Source organism: Vigna unguiculata, chromosome 10 (genome assembly GCF_037176805.1).
Source record: "Vigna unguiculata cultivar grain cowpea cultivar isolate G323 ecotype 2 chromosome 10, ASM3717680v1, whole genome shotgun sequence".
Classification (NCBI taxonomy): domain Eukaryota; kingdom Viridiplantae; phylum Streptophyta; class Magnoliopsida; order Fabales; family Fabaceae; genus Vigna; species Vigna unguiculata.
The window spans coordinates 37551368-37560079 of record NC_140801.1 but is presented as its reverse complement, the minus strand read 5'-3'; positions in this window follow the sequence as shown (position 1 = coordinate 37560079).

Sequence of the window (8712 nt, the reverse complement as noted above, 5' to 3'; positions counted from 1 at the left end):
ATATCAATTAGAAATCGTCTTATTACTTTTTTATGAAAGGTTTTTGACTATCAAATCCTCATACAAAATCATACTTCCAAATTTTTACTTGAATTATTTTTTCTCTCGTCTCTATAGTTACACAACGAAGTCGCAGTTTAGGTTGTCAACACATTTGGATCTTTTATTGATAATGTTCTCTTATATTGTTAAATATCCAGGTTCTACTATTTGCATCACTATTTAGTGCTAGGGGTTGAGTAGACATCACGAGTACAATCAAATTTGATGGTTCTTGTGTTAATTTCCAATAATTCTAGTCTTATTTTTTTTAATTTCTTTATTATAGTTTAATGATGCACTTTTAATTTGTCAAAATCAAAGTTGGATATATAACAGATTAATGCTTACAAGGAAGGGATATACTAATGCATTTTTTAAAAGGAGTAGATGATTTTATGTCTTATGCATGTCAAGAAAAGAATATGTCAAATAGGAAAATAAGATGTCCCTATTCTAAGTGAAGAAATTGAAATTCTTTTATTTTGAAGAAGTTAAAGTTCATCATTACAAAAAAGGATTCATTCCTAAATATTGGTGTTGGACATTGCATGGGGAAAGTGACCCAAATATATGTGTTGATACTAGTCCTAAGATATTTAGCCCACAAGAGAGACACCTCAATAGATTTAAGAACATGGTTTATTATGTTGCTGGTTTAGAGTATGAAATGGATCATGATCAAGACATTGATGGCTTTCCAAGTATGGATGAGTCTCCAAATATAGAAGCCCAAAAGTTTTATGAATTGTAGGGTGCAACCTAAAAACCATTATAGCCCGGATGTAATAATCACACTGAAGTATCTTTTGTTATCAGATTTTTGATAATTAAATCAAAGGGAAACATGTCCCCTAACTAGTATAAATAGCATGAACTAGTGTTATGCATAAACCATCTTTAATCACTACAATATTTGATTAGGTCTCATATGTCAATGTTAATTATTTTTTATTTTCAATTATTAATGCATGCATTTTTTTTAAATTATGAACTCATCACAATGAAATTTTACTTATATAGGTATTTATGTTAACAGACAAAATTTACATGGAAATTTAAAGAATTAACACAAAATGCATCTACACAAGGAATTCCTCCACCAAAATGAATTAGATGTTTGGTCGCTGGAACCAAGAATGGGAGGATATATGGCCTTGTAATGGAATCTATTGTGATTAGAGGTAGGCCTTATTATCATGGCACATCTCCTTCATCAAATGGGTGAATACAAAGTTAAGAGCTTGAAGATCTTAGAAAATACTTGGAAGTAGTTATGCAAGATTGTAAATGTTGAGAAGCTATTTGAGGAAAACAATGCAATGAGTTGACAATGGATGAATAATATTAATTGTCAATCCATGCCACCAAGTTTTAAGAAAACTCAAGATGAGGATGAAATATAACCATATAGCCCTTATCAAGGTATTTTGGGAGAGGAAATATATGGGCTAATAAAAAACTTTGCTTATAGGTTATATGATGCAACTAACACTTTGTATGATCTTGAAACTCCCATATTAGTTAGAGAAGAGTTGTGTTTAACCATTATTGCACTTGAATTCTTGATTGAACTGGATGTGGTATAAAATGTTGATACATGTACTTGAATCGACTAAGTTGAATTTAATAGTATATATTAATTCAACTTTGAACTTTTACATGATAAACAATATAATAAATTGGATCAGGGTTGATAGTGTTGTTGCTAAAATGTATACTCTGTCAACAAATGTAGTAGAGCTGTCAAAACGGGTAACCCAGCCCGACCTGGCTCGACCCACTACGGGTTGATGATTTAGTTAGCCAACCTAACCCGGCTCACTTTTTAGCGAGCCAAAAAACACTAGTGCAGTAAGGGCTTTTGGCCCAGTTGTTTTTGATATTCTGCCCCGGTTTTAAAACCGAGGCATATTGGGATGAGGCCAAAAGGGTTGATTTTTGGCCTCGGTTGTCAACCAAAGCCATAGAGGTGTTTTTCTGCTTTGGTCACGCCTGAACCCAAGCCATAGATCTGCTTTCCAGATCTGCTTCCCGGCATTCTAGATCTGCTTCCCGACATTCCAGATCTGCTTCCCAGCGTTCCAAATCTGCCAGATGCGTGCTTTAGTTGGTGGCGTGAACGTCGTTTATGCAGATCTGTGTTGATGATGTAGTTGCAGGACGTAGACTCTCCGGAGAGGCTTCGTGTGAACGTGGAAGAGTGCTTCGTCAAAGGTGTTCGACTCCAGGCGCGGTGGTGGGCTGCATTTCTTTCGACTCCAGGATCTGTAGTGGAGGTTTCGTTCTTCTCCTTCGAGGCATGGTGGACTTGCTGCGTTTTTCGTGGATGAGGTACTGCAATGGCTTTGTGAATGGTGGCTGGTCTGATGGAGGTGCAAGTGGCTTGGAGAGAAATGGAGCGATAGAGAGAAATGGATGAGGAGATGGAGGCGACGAAAACCCACGGACGGCAACGGCAGCTGGTCGGTGACAGCGTCGGAACTGGTGGTGGCAGAAGGCGGCGCGACGTTCGTGCAGAGAGAATTGGGGAAGAAGATGAATAATGATCGGGGTTCGTGAATTGGAGATTTTAACAGGCTTTATGGCCTTGGTTATTCAAAGAATTGAGGCCTAAAGTGGCTAAATGGCCTCGGTGAAAGGGGACCCGAAGCCAAAGGGGGCGGCATTGATGAAATTATTAAATTAGGGTTTCTGGGCAGGGTTATAGGCTTCGGTTCTATTTCAAGGGAGGCCTAAAACAGCCCAATATTGCCTCGGTCCAAAAGCACCCGAGGCCAAATGTGTTCTTGTTGGTGGCAATTTTAAAATTTTCATTTCTGGGCTGCCTAATAGGCTTCGGTTCTTAATGAACCGAGGCCTAAAACTACTTACGGCACCGGTTGTTTGTAGAACCGAAGCAATATAGGTTGATGAAATTGCAAAATTGTCACCGCCTCCTTATAGGCTTTGGTTCCGCCATAATCGAAGCCTATAAGGCGAGGTAAAATATCAAATCTGCACTATTGAAAATTCAAACCCGGCTCGGCCCACCACGAGTTGGCGGGTTAAACGGGTTGGCTCACGAGTTCACTTAATTAAAACAAATATTATTTTTTATTTTTTTTCAGTCAAAATTAAATTGTAATTCTAATTAAAAACTAAATAAACTTTAATACAATCCAAATACAAACCAAAATAAAAAAAATAAAAATTATTTATGTGTTGGATAAAAGAACAACCTAACATGACCCAAATGTAAAGCCCAACTTAATAAAAATAAATAAAAAATACTTGTGTGACCCTTTTATCTACAGGTTGGTGAGCCAACCCAGCTCACCACGGGTTCAACTCGGATGAGCCGGGTTCTAAATGAGCTGGGTAAAAAATCAACCCGTATTAAAATTATTAATAAAATTTCAACCCAACCCGACCCGAACCCGTGGTGAGCCGGATTGGCTCGCGGGTTCCAACCCATTTTGACAGCTCTAAAATGTAGTATAGTAAGCTTGGCCAATGTATGAGAACCTCCTCAATGAAGGGTCAAAACGTGTTATCATTCATCTTAAACTATCATGTTCATTTTTTGAAATATATATATTGAACAAGTGTTGAGATATTGAACAAAGGCAGTTTTAAGTAGAGTAAGGTTGAAGAGTGGAGTTGGAATATTTTGATTAGCAAGTGTTATGTTTGTTGTTATAAGACTATTAAACCTCTTTAAGATTACAATTTTCACATTACGTTATAGACTTTTTAAAACATCACACTATGTTTTGAACTTTGAACTAGGAAGAAATAAGAATCCTAATTATAATATTTAACTTTTTTACTATTTATATCATTTAAAACTTTATAGAATGGATTTTTCTATTTCAAAAAGAAATTTAGTGATTAAGATATTATATAATTTGCTGTGAAATAGTAGCCTATGCTAACTAATCATTAAGATAACTAGTTAAAAACGAATACTTAAATTTAAATTTGTAATGCATAATTTAAATTATGTAAAAATAAATTTTAGTTATTGATAACTTATATTAAAATTAATGAAATCAAATTTAGAAATAAATATAAAATATGAAAGATTTTGTAGACAAATAAGGAAGTGGAAAATATTTAAAAACAAATTGTCACTATTTAGAGACCTAGTGTCCGCCTTTTGATCTTTATATATATGGCCACTAAATTGATTTTTATATAATATGATCACTAAATTGATTTTTATATAATGTGGTTGCTAAATTGATTTCTATATATTTGATTGCTAAATTGGTTTCAACATAATTGGTACTAAAATTAATTTCTAAGAGAACTAGTTACTAAATTGGTTTCTATATATTTGGTCACTAAATTGGTTTCTAAATTAAAAAATTAAATTGGTAGCCAATATTAGCTATCAAAATTTTAGCTACTTATGACACTTGTACTCTAAATTGATCACTAATTGAATTAGTGATTAGTTTTATCATTTTAGCGACCAATAATTTAATTTCTAAAACTACATTTTCCTGTAGCTAAGATCATTATAACTCCTCTATTTTTATGCACTCCTACCAAAACCATTGTATACTTCCATGTATCACGCATTTATAGAAAAAGAAAACCAGAAACATAAAAACACAGGGTAAGTTAACTCATATAAAAATGTGATGAGATTAAAATAAAATAATACAATCTTCACACATCACACATTCCACAATGCATATAACTATCCATCAACATACCTTTATGTATGATAACATGATCTACTTTCAAAAGATTTCTGTGTCCTCTCATATGATCAAACATAAGAGATTCTACACCTATTATATGATCATGGGACTATGTCCTCTCATATGACAACGTAAATTATTATGTCATCATATTGGGTGAAGGATGGAACCTAGATGATGTCGTCAGCATGAGATAGTGTCATCTCAATTCACATACCATAATAAGATTGGAGTGATAAACAAAATCAGATTTGCTTAACCAAGGATTATAGTGAAATTAGATACCCTAAAATTACTTAAAAAAGGCCTGACCTACTAGTGTAGGCCTATCCAAGTAAAGACCAATGACAATAGTATAAAAGGTATTATTCACGAAGGATAATTGTTCACTTAATTTATTATTGTGTTTATTGATATACATGTCTAGCTACCTTGGGCATCAGAGTGTTATTGCATGCACCTTAACCCTTCGGACCGGGAAGATCTTGACATAATCGAAGAGGTGATAAGGATAACTCGGTTTGGATAGAACATTTGGCATTGGGGTCGGGTGATGAGTTCATACTTATGTCCTCATTTAATGTTTAATTATGGGTATTAATTTAATTTTTGTGCCCAAAATAATGTCTTAATGGACAATTCTCATAATTGGGTTTATCGGAGTTGTGCGATAAAAATGTCTTAAAAAATGATTTTAGTTGCATAAAATATTTTTGAATGTTCTAACGTTTGTTGATGCAGCTGAAGTTAAATTCCGTTCATTAAAGGTGTGAAATTGAATTGTTCAGAGTTACAAAATCAAGCTAAAATCATGCCATGTCATTAATCCACCACTTTCAAATCTGGCCAACCATATGCTGCCATGTGTTAACCTCTCAATGGACAATCAAAGATGGTCAAAGTCTAGTCAAAGCGAGTCAATGTTGGTCAAATAAAAATGGATTAAGATGCAATTATTCATATATTAGGATTTCCCTATAAATTTGGACTACAAGAGTATAGAGGCTGAATTGGAATTTTGGGCATGATTTAGTTGTTGCTAATTATTTAGATACTTTTAGATAATTAATGAGATAATACCTTCTCTCTCCATTCTTCTTATATATTTCTTTTATTTTGATTTTATGGAGTTTTAAGCTTCTTGGTTGGTTCCATTCTAATTTCATGATGAATTATTAGGTTAGAATGAAATTATTTCTTTGTTCTTTTCATTATTTTTTTGTTTTTCATTCATCTATGTCTTTTATCTTTGAATGACGTAAAAAGTAATGATTTTAAATTTATATGTATGTTGGTCATATGAGTCCAAGGGTTTTTAAATTTAATTGATAATTTACTTTGATTTTATTTAGAAACTTTCATGTGATTAAATGAGTTTTTACCAATAATTAAGACTTTACTTTGGTTAAAGGTATTTACTCTAACTAAAATTAGTCAAGACTTAACTTTGATTAATTAACTTTTTTATTTGTTGAGTAGATAAAAGAATAGACATGATTAAGCATAGTAAAATTTGATTGAGACTGTACTTTGGTTGAATTTACTGTGAATAATCTAAAAGTTTTCACTTTTAATTGAGACTGTACTTTGGTTAAAAGTGGGAACACCAATAAATTAATTGAGAATTTACATTGATTGATTTGCAAATCTACAACAATAATTAATTGAGCAATAGTCTTTAGATAACAGATGATGGATCTATTTTGAAAAATCAATGAAATCAATTTATTTTCTTTATCATTGTTTTTTTTTTCTTTTTATCTTTATCTTCTTCTGTTATTTTTTCCAATTTTATTTGACTAACTATTTTGTATAGTTTTTTTATATGAACTAATTTGAAATAAATCAATTTCGTGTGTTGGGAGACGACTAAAAGTTGACTTTATCCATACTAATCTTTTGGTTACTTTCTTAACAATACTGAAGTTGTTACCGATAACTAGTATTGATTTGATTGCTTCACAATAGTGTTATCAAATTCCAAGTAAAAACCACGACCAGCAACCTCTACCTAGGCGCAGGCCAATAGCTATAGTGAAATGGCATTGTTATTAGAACTCTAGAAAAAGTGGTCAGATTTGAAAACGCATATATAGCACAAATGAAATGAATGCCCTTTGGGAGGAGAATGCTAATATGAATAAGAGGTTAGAGGAGGTGGATCGAGAAGATGTTTGTGTCTGTGTGTGTGCGAAGAGGGGGGGGAGGGGGAGGGGGGCCCTCAATTGACAATGCTAGGAAACAAGAGGCACCCTTGTGGATAGAATCATGAAAACTTCATTGCCAAGAAATTGGAAGGCCCTCACTATAGACGATGATTTCACAGATATTGACAAGCATATAGATGTTTATGTGAGTCAGGTTAACTTGTATGCCACGAATGATGTGGTTCTCTACTGAGTCTTCCTAACATCCCTCAATGGGACAGCCTTGAGTTGGTTAACAAGACTCCCACCATTTTCCATAGATTCTTTCGAAACATTGGTATCCTCCCCTTGGCACACGATTTGTCACAAGTCGACGACACCACCTCATTTCTATAAGCTTTGTTGATATACGACAAGAGAAGGGGAATCTATAAGAGTATTCATGGAGTGTTTTGGGAAGATAATGCTTAACATTTGTAACTTGGTCACTTAGCACCACATGGTGATGGCTCTATGACTGGGTCACTTTGTAGACAACCTATGTAAGAAGTCGATTGTAAGACCCTTGGGAATGGCTAGAGTTTGAGTAGATGACTTAGGAGTAGACGAGGTGCTTCGCTAGGTAGACAAGATGAGTGTAGGTAGATAATGAACTGTTTGTTTTTTAACCGCATTAAGTTCATTCAAAACCAATTTTTCCCCTAAAATATAGTATAAAGGCAACCTTGGGTATCAATCCTACTAAATGACAATATGAGGATGCAAATGTTTGTAAACAACTTGTGTTGGGAAAATTAAACTAACTATCTAAAAATTAAATTCTAAAACTACTAAGCAATGCAAATCTACGAATAAGAACTTCACCTAAGAATCCTAAACTAGCTTGAATTAGTCTATACAATGCCTAGATTATGGAAATTATGATTAACATGCACTACTGAACATTAATATATATAAGCTAACACTTAGAATCAACTAACAATCACTGAAAAACATAAATAAGCAAATTGTTTGATGAAATGTTCATCAAACTCGATTAAATGCATCAATGAAAGTGGAATGTGATTTTTACAATGCAGGTGTATGAAACCTGATATAATATTATAAACTAACTAAAATATGCATGCAAACTTGAATAAAACCTATAAAATCTAAGACTCACGAAGAAACCAGCAAAGTCAGCAAATTATGTCGAACCAGTGCAATTGCTCATATGCAGACACAAGGCATTATTGATTTTTGTTGTAGAATGATGTAATAAATGAAGTGATGATGCAAAATAGTTTGTTTTAATCTCAATTAAGCACAGAAACTGGAACGAAATGAAATGATTGAGTATATACGAAAATCACAATTTGAAACCCTATACTACATAAAAAACGCAAATTCTCAATTTCAAATACTATTTCATGATTTTATGTTTTCTAAATAAATTGATGATGCGAAATGCTTTGAAATGAGTTCAGTGAAGTGTATAAACTATGATGAAAGAAAACAAGCAAGTAGAATATCCAGCTGAAAATCAACCTCATTGTGAACCAACAAACTTAACGAAAAAAGAAACAAAATTAACTACCTAATGTTCAATTTTTGGATTTTTGACTAAAACACGAAATTAAAAGAGTAAAACATATTAACACACACTCATCTAACTAATCTAAAGTGTTTACAACTCACAACAAACGAAATTTACACAAGAAATTGAAAATTACTGAGAAACAAACTCAAGAAAACTTGAACTTGATCCTACCATAATTTTTCTTCCAATAACCAATTTTAACACTAAAACCTTGGTGTTTTTCAATCTTTTGGACACACTAGGTTATTGGCAC